Raw genomic sequence first — 13,403 nt, 5'->3', positions numbered from 1 at the left:
TCAAGGAGCTCTTCAGTTAAGCTTAACTACCCTGCCATCTGACAGCTGAGTACAGAGGGTAGGGGACTCAAGAAATCACCTGGCTTTGTGATTTCCCCACTGCATTCTGTGGAGCAAGTCAAAGGAATTCTTCGCCTTCATCGTCGGTAAACTCGTGCAGCTGTGACCCCTCCGTTCATAGAAGGTATGAAAAAGCAGCTGCATCCTGGCGGGCAGAAACAGGCCTCATCCCTTCCTTGTAAAGAAGTAGTGATGTGGTTGGTGTTGTGGCAAAACGGGTTAAGACTCTGCTTGCAGCGCCAGCGTCCCATATGAGAGCCCGGGTTCGAGTCCAGCCTGCTCTACTTCAGCTTCCTGCTAATGTGCTTGGGAAAGCATGGGGTCTTCAGCCTGGCCCAGTCCCAGATATTACAGCCTTTTGAGGAGTGAACCAGTAGACAGAAAATCTCTGTCACTCTGCCTTTCAAATAAATTACTTTTTTTAAAAAAAGAGACATGATGATAATTTTTTCAACTTGAACATTTCAGAAAGTTTCAAGGGATTGGATGTCATCAAGGACCTCTAGAGGCTAGAGGGGCCGGGGAGAAACAGCCCTGCCTCCAGCTGCCATGAGAAAGGAAGACACTGGCTCCTGTTCTTCTTAGGACCAGCTGCAGGCTGGAACCCTTCATAGAACTCGAGAGATCATCTGGTTCAACCACCTCCTAGAAAGATGGGGAAACTGGACCTAGAAAGGCCCAAGTATCTTGTTCAAAATCACATACCAAGCATGTTTCATCCGAGATTAAAGACCAGGTCTCAACTGGAAACCTCTCCACTCAGATTCAGTCAATTAAACTCTATTAGCGTTTACTATATCCCTGGAAACAGGCCAGGCGCTTCTACATGCTATCTTTCTCAATCCTCACCACAATCCTAATCAGCACAGCTGTAGGATTATCTCTCTTTCACAGATGAGAGCACTGAGCTCAGCAGGGAAAGTGATGTGTCCAGGGTCGTGGACTAGAGTGTTGGAAGCCCCTCAGTAGAACTTGCCTTCCAAGCTTATGTAGTCCCATGCTGCAAGTTGTTACCCCTTGGATCCTGACCCTCTCCTCCCACCCCCCGACCAGCTTGGTATGTTAGGGAATAACAACACACCAAGGGGTTGAATCACTTTAACTCAAGACTTTGCCATTCATTAGCTATGTGATTTTGGTCCGTGCAACTTCCTGTACTAGTTCAGAAAACTGGAACCATCACAAATGATATGGAACAAGGGATTTGTTATTATTAGGTATTATACAACCTATATAAGGTCAAAGGTATACAAAAGGTCTTTAAAATGTTCAAGTCATGGAATGGAATTAAAAGATAAGCTTATTATGGTGCAAAAATTTTAAATTCCATGCATGTGAAGGGAATTCAAAACATTCATGCAAAATGTACATTAAGAAAAAACTATGTACTGGGGCTGGTACTGTAGTGTGGCAGGTAAAGCCACCACCTGCACTGCCAGTATCTCATGTAGGTGCCGGCTGCTCCACTACTAATCCAGCCCCCCGCTAATGGCTTGGGGAAGCAGTGGAAGGTGGCCCAAGGGCTTGGGCCCCTGTACCCATGTGGGAGACCCAGAAGAAGCTCCTGGCTCCTGGCTTTGGATCAACCCAGCTCTGGCTGTTGCGCCATCTGAGGAGTGACTCAGTGGATGGAAGATATCTCTCTCTCTCTCTCACCTCTCTCTCTGCCTCTGCCTCTCTGTAACTCTGCCTTTCAAATAAATAGATAAATCTTTTTTTTTTTTGACAGGCAGAGTGGACAGTGAGAGAGAGTGAGAGAGAGAGAGAGAGAGAGACAGAGAGAAAGGTCTTCCTTTTGCCGTTGGTTCACCCTCCAATGGCCGCAGCGGCCAGCGCGCTGCGATGATCCAAAGGCAGGAGCCAGGTGCTTCTCCTGGTCTCCCATGGGGGTGCAGGGCCCAAGCACTTGGGCCATCCTCCACTGCACTCCCTGGCCACAGCAGAGAGCTGGCCTGGAAGAGGGGCAACCGGGACAGAATCCGGCACCCCGACCAGGACTAGAACCTGGTGTGCCGGTGCCACAAGGCAGAGGATTAGCTTATTGAGCCATGGCGCCGGCCATCAAATAAATAGATAAATCTTAAAAAAAGGAAAAACTATGCATGGATTTCAAAAATTTTTGCACCATAATAAACTTATATTTTAATTCTATTTTCCATGCATGAATTTTTTTGCATAACCTTCATGTAGTGACATGACAAGTCCTAAAAAGCACTTGAAAATACCAACGAAAATGTAGTAAAAATAAAAATATATGTAAATACATAAATACATAAATACATGCACAAACACATACATATATGGAAACATATGTGGAAACATATGTATAAAATACTGGGAATAAACTCACCAAAACATTCATGGTGGACATTTATACATGATGGGGTAATGAGAGGTTTTATTTTTACTTTACTTGCTTTCTAATTTTGTAGCTAAACAGGTATTCAAATCGGAAATTATTTAATTGGTCATATTTATTGCTCATTTACTTCTTTCTTACCTAGTGTTTTTTTTTTTTTTTTTCTCTAGAGAGACAAGATAATGTCTGGAGGCACTTGCACTCATGAAGTTAATTATAGGGAAAAGCCAAGGTAGATGGGGTTAGAGAATATCAGGCCTGGAGGTGTCAACGGCTATGTAATTCAGCTCCCCATTTGCTAAGTGGGGACACTGAAGTCCACAAGGTCAAAGCCCTGTCTAGAAACATGTGGAATCTGGAGAGTGCCAGTGACTTGGCATTTCCGGTTGAGTGCACGCTCCCTCACCCTTGATCTCTCTAATATGACACCCATGGTTGAGTCTGTGCTGCTGATAATGATCAAGAGAGGAGGGGAGGGGAGAAATGGCCCCTTCACCTTAGCCCTGTTGGGTAGGAACTGGGACATTTCTCCCACAGCCAGGCACTCTAATTTGGTTAGTGTTCTTCAAAACCTTAGAGTGCCTCAACAGTGTTCAATCAATAACCATCTCTCCTCTTTCCAGTGTTTCAGAAGCGATTTGGACAAAAGTGATCTGCTAGGCTGAACTTTTAGACGGTGTCAGTAGGCTTAATGTTTCTTCTATCTCACGTCCCCCTCATTGATAACCGAGATGCACTTGCCTAAAGTTGCTCTCTGGATCTCAACAGAAATCTCATAGCCAGTCATTGCTCCCAGAAAACCCTCCTACCAGTCAAGCTGGCCACTCAGCTAAGACAAGTCATGAGCCAAACAATAGAAAAAAAGAGTAGTGTTTTGCTATCCAAGATTTTTTTTAGTGGCATTAGTCAAGTATTGCGGGCCAGTGGATTTTTGAGGCAGTCCAAAAGAATGAATTTCCCTTGATACTCAGATGCAGTGCACAGAAAGAAGGATGAGAATATGGACCCAGTGCTGGAATCTGAAGACTTAATCTTTTATTGTGTAGGGAGAGGGAGCAAAGTCTGGGTAAAAACAAGCCGAGCCTAAAGTGAGGAAAGTAGAGACTGTATTTTAGTGCTTTTATCTATCAGGGGTATGACCCTGAGCAAGACATTTCACTTTCTGGCTCTGGCTTTTTCCGTGAGAAACTGGGGTAATAGTCATAATGGTTCTTTCAGAGCCCACTGTTCAGAGATCAACAGAATGGGCATGAAAACATCAGAAGTTGATTGATTTCATTAGAGTACTAGTATTAGTTCTCATGGAATTAGGCTTCCTGCTCAAATGAAATTGATGGCCAAGTATCCAATGCTTAGATTTTTGAATGGACTGGAAAAGAAGGTGGGTGAAACGAAACAATAAATGTTAATTTTTTTTCCTGGAAAGCTCTATTGTTTAATCTCTTTCTTGCAGTTAAAAAAAAATCCAGCCACACTGTAGAGAACAGAGTACAGGCTTCTCTTTGCTGTCACCACTCACCCAATGGTCAGTATCACTTCCCCTAGCTTTTTTTCTTTTCAACCAAATCAAAAATTCAAAAATTGAGCTTCTCTTCTCCAGTAACCACATCAAACATTGTCCTGCTTGAACATGGACCTGCCATAGCCTGAATAACAAAGAAGAGATAGGAGCAAAGGAAGACGAGAGAGGGCAGAAGGAGAGGCTCACTGTTGTATTCTTTGGAAGGATGACAGTTAATCAGACTTCCTTTAGTAAACAGCCAAGTAGTTTTCTTCAAACAGAGATCACAGCAACTCCAGACAGGAGCAGGCAGGAGCAGAAACATGAATCTGGCTCTCTAACCAGTGGTGTTTCCACTCATCTGTGGCTCCTGAAAGAGAACCCTAGAGCAAGTCAGGCCTTAACACCATGCCCTGTATTAACAAGCAAGGACCTGGCCTTGCAGGTAAAAACCTTCTAGGGATGAGACTTTCTGCCTCATCTTGGGCTCCACCCAAAGCCAGGTGAGTCCTGTAAAGATTGTGACTACTCCAGGATCCACACAGACCCAGCTGCCATGCCTGCTAGCATTGAACTTCACTACTTCTTAATCCAGGCAACAAATCAACACAACTGAACGTAAGTCACTGGAGTAGAGAAAATGAGGCAGGCGTAAGGACTTCTAAAGAGCCGAAGAAATGAAAGTTAGGGCTGGAGTCTCTTCAATTGTTCCTTTACTGCCAGTCTTTAACTCCTGAGTCACCCTCCACACCCCACCGTTCAAACTGCGACTCCGCTGCCTTACCAGGTAGGTAGAGATGCTGCCAACGCTGCTTTCATGAGACTATGGCCATTTGACACAATGTCCTCTGCTGCATTTCAGATGCACCTGTGCACCTCCTTTCAGGTGGTTGGTTTTCAGCTGGATCAAGTGAAGACTAATCTTGCATAAGAGATAGCCAGAGATTGCTAGCCAGCGTCGAGCCTTCAGCAGTGCGTGCGTAATTGTACTACTCGGTTGATTGATGCAGGTTCTGTTGAGAAAGTCTGCATTTTAAGGAAGTGCAACTTGTAACTTCTGAGTTGGAGCAGGGAGCACGCCAAGAGGAGGACTGGGGTAGGCTGGGGAGCGACTTGTTGAGCTTCAGGCACTGAACTGGATACAAAACTACCAGGATGCAAAGATTCTCCAAGGATCAGGTATGAAGGACCAGGCAGATAATTGTCAGGTACCACAGCAAATGCTGGTAAAGTGATCTTTGCTCATCCAGTGTGCAAAGTCCAGATTTGAGCATGCCGGTTATTTCTACTGAATTTTTTCTCACAATACTCCCATCTATATGGAATAGAATTGCATTATCCAGAACTCCCTGGCATAGAATGCTAAAATATTGGTGTATTGTATTTTCAGTTTTAAAAGTCTCAGCTCTTGTGCAGCATTGGCTTCTCTCCCTTCCCCAATGGATCTGGACAACTCCTTTTCTCTCCTCTCCTCTCCTCTCCTCTCCTCTCCTCTCCTCTCCTCTCCTCTCCTCTCCTCTCCTCTCCTCTCCTCTCCTTTTCTTTCCTTCTCTCTCTTTTCAACCTAAGATAAAACTCACTGTCCTCATTCTCAGTTCTCCTGGTAAGAGTGCATGGAACCAGAGAATCATATCATTGTTGGGTTCCGAAAAACCTTAGAGATTTTCTACCACTCAATCTCCAACATAACACCCCCTCAAAGAATCTACCCAGCTGCTTCTTAGGTATCTCCAGGATAGGGAATGTTTAACCATCTCATGATTGGCGTATTGAGACATTCTATAATCTAAATTCAGACTTCCTTATTGACTTAATTATAGGAAGAAATCCATCACAGTAAGATAGCACTTACTAATGGTATGTGGGGCTGTGTGCAGTTGATAACATCAACAGATGCAAATAGGGCCCATGATCACAGTCTGTACATAAGTGCTTTGTAAGCTTAATGATCAGACAAATGAGGGTACTTCAAAAGGTTCAGGGAAAAGTGCATTACCTTTTAATTTTATTTTTCCAAGAAACTTTTGAAGTACCTTCATAGTGGACAGCTATTGCCAACAGTGGAGAAATAGTTCCAAATGACAGATTAAGTATTGATGATGTAGGCTTCTGTGGGAAGCCTTCCTTGGTCATACAGAAAAGAGCTACTTTGATTTTAGCTCTTTAAGGGACCTTGTGAAAATCAGGTCGATGTCACACCTTGTGGGATATGAGATGGGCAGTTGATGGCATCTTAGCCACTTTACAGATTTTCTTCATCTCTTTTGTCTTAAAACTATGACTAAGTAAAAACATTCATAGCATTAGGCTCCCAACACAGTTTTATAAACTGAAGATTCCCAGAATAAATCTTTCAATATTTCTTCATGTTTAAACTGGGAAATTGAGGCCCAAACTCACAGAGCCTTTCTGAGATGAAGCCAGAACTGAAATCGGTCTCCCCATCTAGTGGAGTTCTCTACTTTTCCTTATCAATAATATTATGTGTTGACTTTGTATAGAATGTGAGAGTCTCTCTATTGTGTTTTGGAGCAGGAACTTTAGAAAGTTTTTTGGAATAGAGAAATAAGCCAGCCTCTCCCAGGCCCCAGGTGGCAACCTTGTGAAAAATACATTGCTAACACGCCTTTTAAAAAATAAATACAGAGCAATAAATACACAGCAAACATCATATAATTGTATCTGCATGCAAAAAGTATCTCCATCAAAAGAACTGTTCATTATTAAACTTTTATTATGTTTCAGGCATTTCCTATACATTATTACATCTGTTCTTCCTAATAACTCTGTAGGGTTGATGGTATTATGATCATCTTTCCAGTGAGAAACGGAGGCTCCCAAGACTCATGTCAATGTGGCAAAGCTCAGATTTAAAGCAGGTTGTCCCAGCTCCAAAGCCTGTGTTATTCTTATGATGGCCACCATGTTCTCTAGGTGTATCAAACCCACCAACAAGCCCCAGCCTGGTGCAGGATAAACTTGCAGGGTTATGGGATTTTTGTTTGCTTGCTTTTGGAATTTTTAAAAATGCTATTAGCTTAGTCAGCTCATCAGTGTACTTAGGAGGCATCTCCCACACTTACTGATGTACTCTTCATAGTTAAGAGTATCTTGTAAATAAAGCAAACTAAGACCCTGGCATCTGATGATATGTTGCACATTTGGCATATAAACATAGATAAATAGAAATAACATTCTGGAAAGATGTATTCACCTGTCATAACTTTTGAAGTGTTGTTTTTACTAAAACATGTTTACATTAAAAAACTATTTTCAGAATTTAAAACCAGATTATTTGCAATAGAGCTAAATCTACCATTTTATTATAAATTCTTGGCATTTTTTTACTTTTGCATTTTAAAAAATGTACATTTTTGGGTTTTATGCAGAAAATGTTGTTAGATGTTGCCTTAGGACAGAAATATTTACTTTCTAGCTTACAGTAATATTGATTTATCAAAAATAGATCATGGGTACTGATCGGTTCCCTGAAAGCAAAAGAAAATGAAGCTGTGCAATTTTAGAAGGGTTCTGCCATTTTTGCTCTTGAGGTCTTGGGGGACAGTCCATAACCATGGAATCAAATAGTCTGCTTGGAGTTTGCTATAGACAACAACTATATGGCAGCTAGGTGCAGTCAGTCCCTGGGCGAATAGGAGAACTGTCATCTTGTCAATAAAGTTGTTATCAGATTTATGATGTATAGTCTTACTTCATGCCCAAGTGAAGTATAATCATCTTCTCTTCCTTTTAAAATTCACTGAGGATTCTCCAAATGCAAGCAATGAGAGTCATGATGGAAGCACGAAAAGCACATATAAAACCAAGCCCAGCTCTGGTGAGTGCTTACTGTAAACCAGGAGCTGTCTTAGACACTTTAACTCTTAGGACTTCACAACAACTCTGTGAAAGCAGAACTCACTGTCTCCACTTGTACGAATTCCCAAGTGTGCACAGTTGCTGCATGCAGGAGCTTTCGTTCAAAACCAGGCAGTGGCTCCAGGCCCCAGGGTCTCCAGACACCATGCTACACTGCCTCTATCAAGTGTTGGCCACCAGAAAGGCCTTCCACGCAGTCAGTAACCCAAGAGGGAGGAGTGAAGTCTACTACGCACTAAGGGTTTGAGCAGGATCTTTGTGGTTTCTGCCACCTCAATGCCACCATCTTCCTTACCAGATAGAGCTTCCTATTTTGATGGGTGAGTCATATAGTTATTCTTTATGATCTTCAGCTCAACTTCCTCTTTAAGGGGAAGCTTGCTTATGCTCAGATGTAGGTTACCTTGCTGGTCACCTCTCAACGTTCTACTAGTCATTCCCTGAACTTGAGAAGCCTTGACTCTGCCGACGACATGTATGTCTTCCCAGACTTGAAAAACACCAGTCTGTTTTCATCCGACCAAAAAGTAAATTCTTAAAGAACAGCACTCGTGTCTTGCTTACTCTTTACTCCTGTTCCGTCTGTCCAGTACATGGCATCCTGTTAATAAATGCCAGAATGAGTGAATGACTCCTCTTTGAGGACTTCCTGAACTCAGCAGTCCCCCAGAGGTCTGTTCTAGTACCGATTCCTTTCCTCATTAACTCGGTAAAGATTCACTAGAAGGGGACGTGAAGTCTGCTCACAGAGCGGAAGATTTCGGACTTGACGGCTCACTCTTCATTCATCTGATTGTCCGCTCATTTATTAATAAGCATATATTGGCTACTTCTTACATTGAACACATACAATAAGTGGAGGTACGGATGTTAGGAAGTAAGGATTTAGACTGGAAATTCCTGGTTGCCAACTTCACCACTTAACAGCTATCAACTCAGACAACTTTCTTCACCTCTCTGGTCCTGCTTCCTCTTTTGCAAAAAGGGAAAACTTCAATATCAACATCCTCAATCAGCTGTGAGGCTTGAAGGAGATTATACCTGTTAAGTGCTCAATAAATGTTACCCATTAACTACTTTAATTTGCTTGATAAGTGAAATAGAGGAATCAGACAACAAATTCATAGAAGATACATTATTGAACCTGAAGTACAAATAGAAATGTGAGGGGTGCTCACATTAAGACAGGGAACACTTGTCATGGGAAATCAAAGAAGGCTTTCTGTGTGGGGGAGAGTACATTTGAGCAGTATGCACACAAAGACATGTATGGTGCAGGCATTCCCAGAGAGAGAGAGAGAGAGAGAAAGAGAGAGCCCAGCAAATAAAGAACAAGCTCTTATTGTAGACTCCTGATTCTTTGGCTGAGGTGATTGTGGCTACAAAGGATTGGAAATATCCTGGGTAGGACCTTGAACACCAGCTGGGGAACTGGAATTCCATTCTCTAAGGGCCAGGTACATCCTGCGGATGGATGGTCTTCATTCAGTTTTCTTCTTTGCTTAGAGCCAATGTGGATGTGTATGAGCATCTGTGTTTTCATCTGCAGGCTTTAAGCAAACTCTTCTCTCGTATTAGGGAAATGTGATCACCTTCCAATCTGCTTTGACATCAGCGTGTCACTGGGGTGACTCAGTAGCCCTTGGAAAAAGACTCCATGGTGGAGAGGAGGCCCATTTTACCAGAGAGGAAACTCACAGGGACAGATGAGATCATCTGTCAGTGACAACTGTTGTTCCTTGGATGGGTGGGGATGTGCATTTCATGGCTTCTGACCCAGAGACTCTGTGTTCCCTGAGGTGGGGGATGCAAGGGCGGTGCCGGAGGGAAGCCGAGGCCCTGTCTCTCGAGTGGCAGAAAAGAACAGTTTTGACAACAGAACCTGCAATGTGGGGCTGCATTTGCTGCCAGTGGCCACTCTCATTTGCTGTGACTTGCAGCAGTAAGTGCTATGCAAAATATATTCATCTGTAGATATTTTTCTGCCCTTCTGGCTTGGCCCACTGAGTACCTTTCCTCTGGCCTCATCCCAGGTTTCTTACAGGGCTTCAAAAGAAATTGTTATTGACTGAACTCTGGGGTTATTTATAATGGAAATCCAGTCTCTCATTCCTCCTGCCCGCCACGGAAGAGTTGGGCTCTTAATCTAAACCTTAGGGAATCAGAGGCCCAGTTTGCTTTATTTAGCTTTCAGGACATTGGATTGTTTTGTGAAGAGCTCAAAGTTCCACTAAAGATAAAAGTATCCTGTGTCCCAATGTCTTGACCAATTTAAGTCACTCCTCTTTCTCTGCTCCAAATCCTGTGCTCATATATCCCAAACTTGGGTGTTCTTCCTTGTTCCTTTCTTAAACAGTTTTATAAAAGGGCAATTTGGATAAGAACCAATTTTTGAGCACACCCCAGAGGCAATTTGCTTAAGTGTAAATTATTTACAGAAAATAATTTAAGTATATATATTTAACAATGTTGTTAAAGGTTGGGAGGAGTTGTGAGGTTCAAGAGGGAGGCTCTGTAACTATGTATTCCATATCAAAGTTTGGACCCTTGTCCTTGCACATAGCAAGCGATCAATCATTTTTAGTAAATGCATCAATTAATATTCATGTAAGTGTGTTTTTATATAAAGTGCAGAGCTAAATTCTAGGAGCATTACAGTGGTTTTCTTTAGTTTAAGTATTCTTTTTTTTTTTTTTTTTTTTTTTTTTCTGTTTCTGGAATGAGCATGCTATCATTCATCTGTCTTTTTTTTTTTTTTTTTTTAACTTTTATTTAATGAATATACGTTTCCAAAGTACGAATAATGGATTACTATGGCTTCCCCTCCATACCGTCCCTCCCACCCACAACCCTCCCCTTTCCCACTCCTGTCCACCCTCCCCTGCCCCCTCCCCCCCCTCCCCCCCCACCAATTAGCTTTTAGCATTTTGCCTATGTCTTATTGCGCTGGATACTTTGATTATAAGCCACTCAAGATCTTTGAAAGTTTTATTTATTTATTTATTTTTAAAGATTTATTTATTTATTTGAAAGGCAGAGTTACAGAGAGGCAGAGGCAGAGAGAGAGAGAGAGACAGAGACAGAGAGAAAGAGAGAGATCTTTCATCTGCCGATTCACTTGCCAGATGGCTGCAATGGCCAAAGCTGCGCCGATATGAAGCCAGGAGCTTCTTCCGGGTCTCCCACCTGGGCACAGAGGCCCAAGGACTTGGGCCATCTTCTATTCCTTTCCCAGGCCATGGCAGAGAGCTTGATCAGAAGTGGAACATCTGGGTTTCAACTGGCGCCCATATGGGATGCCGGCACTGAAGGCGGCGGCTTTACCTGCTATGCCACAGCTCTGGCCCCTGAAAGTTTCATTTTGACAGAGGTGGTATAAAGTAATATCAAATACATTCATGCGTACTTGTAAAATCTTGTTATTTCTCACTTAGTAAGTGTATGTATGAACTTGGTCAAATTCCTGAGATGCTACGGGCCTCTGTCTCCACATCTGTAAGATGGAGATGACAACAGTGCCTCGCTCTTGAAGAATTAAATGAGATAATGGAGATTAGAATTCTTAGCCCAGCACCTGGCATGTGTTCAATGTTATTGTGTCATGTGTTAAGATGACAACAGTGATTTTTTTTCTAGATGAAAGGAATTATACCATGATATTTATTATAAGCTATAAATCAACTTCCTCTCTTTTGGTAAGAGGTTAGATACAAAAATCCAATAAAATATTTTAATTATTCATACATTTATTATATATATATATAGACTATCCATTTAATCACAGTATTTGAGAAGGCTTATAATAAAATAGTGTAAACAATATAATAATTAACATCTGGATTAAGAAATCATGAGTCATTTATTGAAACAATCCTTTACAGACGACCTGGTGCATTCTCGAATGTTTTGTATTCTAGCTCTTGATTTTCACAACATCTCTGCTAGGGAGGTGCTATCTCTCATTCTATCTGAGGAGGAGTAAAGTGACTTGCCCTAGTTCTCACCACTAGAACGTGGTTAAGCAATCCAGGGTGTTCAGGAGTCCAGAATCACAACACCGTCTCACAAAGCAGAAGAGCCAGGAGTCAATTCCCTCTTGGGATAAGCTTGAATCACTGCATTCCCATTCCCACCATCAGGGATATGCAGAAGGGGCAATAAGGCACTAGCCAGCTCTGGGGCCAGGCAGACCTGACCTAAATCCCAGTTCTATTGCTTTCTGACTGTGTGACCTAGGGGCAAGTAGCACAGGTCTCTGAGTTCCAGTTGACTGGTCTATATGCTGGAACAACGGCAGCTCGCTGAGTTTTGGGAAAATTAGATGAGGTGGTGCTCACTGTGAGGGCAGAACGGTAGAGCACCAGGCACTTCCGGACGCTGGGCTGTGCACAAGTCTGGCTCTGGCTTTGATGGCCCTGAGGCGGGAGCATCTTGGCGGCAGAAAATGTGGCTGAGAAAGAACATGTGGGTGTTAGGGGAAGGGAAAGTCCAATGGGAGAAAAAGTAAGATCAAGATGAAGAGGGAGGGAGGACTTGTGAAGGAATAAGAGCGTGTGGCTGCCCCGTGCTTTGGCTATGTGGGCTAGCCCATGGGGAAGGGGAAGCAACGGAGAGGGAATCAGGAGACCTGACTTCTAGACTCGGTGCTAATTCAGCTGTGTGACTCCGCTCTGGGCCTCAGCTTACCATCTGAAAAAGTGTGGGCCAGAGAATGTAATCTGTAAGGTTCCCCTCAGCCCTGCTGTTCTATCACAAAATCCGGCCTCTGAAGGCTTGACTGGGAACTTGAAAGGATTGAACCCAGAAGTTGTGGTGTGTCCATTTTGGTTCATACATGCTGATTGGTCTGAAATATTGAGTACTTTAAATTTTTTTGTGTCTGAACAGCTTTTTTTCCCCTTGGCTGTATCGAAACCACAGGGCAGGCGTTTGGTGCAGTGAGTATGACACTGCCCACACCCCATATCAGAGCACCAGGGTTCGAGTTCCAGTTCTGCTTCTAATTCTGCATTTCTGCTAATGGGAGGCATCAGATGATGGACCAAGTACTTGGGTTCCTGCCAAGGAGACCTGAATTCTGTGCTCCTGGCTTTGGCCTGGTCCAGCTGCTGGCTGTTGAGGTCATTTGAAGAGTGAACCAGTTGATGGAAAATTCTCTCTCTTTCTCTCTTGCTCTCGCTCTCACTCTCAATCTCTCCTTCTCTCTCTGGCTTTCAAATAAGGAATGAATAAATAAATTTTTATTTATTTATTTATTTTTATTCCATTTTATATCCTTTGTGTAGCAACGAAGTGGAAAAACATGTCATCTAAATCAGGCCAGAGTTGAATCTTCCAGCAACTCTTAGCCATCATGTGATGTAATAAGGAAATCTGTTGGATCATAGATTGTCCAACCATGCTGTCACTTTATGGATCAAACTAGATCTGCTAATTGTGAGAATGTCTCAGTAACAGACACCAGGACTCTCATCAAAGCAAAGAGACAATGGGGAAGAGGAGGAGAGGAGCAAGAGAGAAGAGAGAGGAGGCAGAGGGAGAGAAAATAGAAGAAAAAGGGAAAGAGGAAACTGCGTGTTGGATAGCAATTCACATTTTACAAAG

The 13,403-nt window shown here is 42.8% G+C and overlaps 1 long non-coding RNA gene across 2 annotated transcripts in view; it reads left to right on the top strand.

The window, feature by feature from the left end:
- The first annotated feature begins 4,048 nt into the window (after positions 1–4,048).
- The window catches only part of LOC127482911 (uncharacterized), a 42,962-nt gene continuing 33,607 nt past the window's right edge, over positions 4,049–13,403 (top strand). The window contains exon 1 of one of the 2 annotated variants that reach the window (XR_011388366.1): positions 4,049–4,707. This is a non-coding gene — a long non-coding RNA (uncharacterized lncRNA). The remainder of the gene's footprint in view (positions 4,708–13,403) is intronic. The other variant, XR_011388367.1, reaches the window with a different exon arrangement.

This window comes from Oryctolagus cuniculus, chromosome 4 (assembly GCF_964237555.1).
Source record: "Oryctolagus cuniculus chromosome 4, mOryCun1.1, whole genome shotgun sequence".
NCBI lineage: Eukaryota > Metazoa > Chordata > Mammalia > Lagomorpha > Leporidae > Oryctolagus > Oryctolagus cuniculus.
The sequence above is the reverse complement of the archived record's forward strand: the minus strand, read 5'-3'. Positions and strand labels throughout refer to the sequence as shown.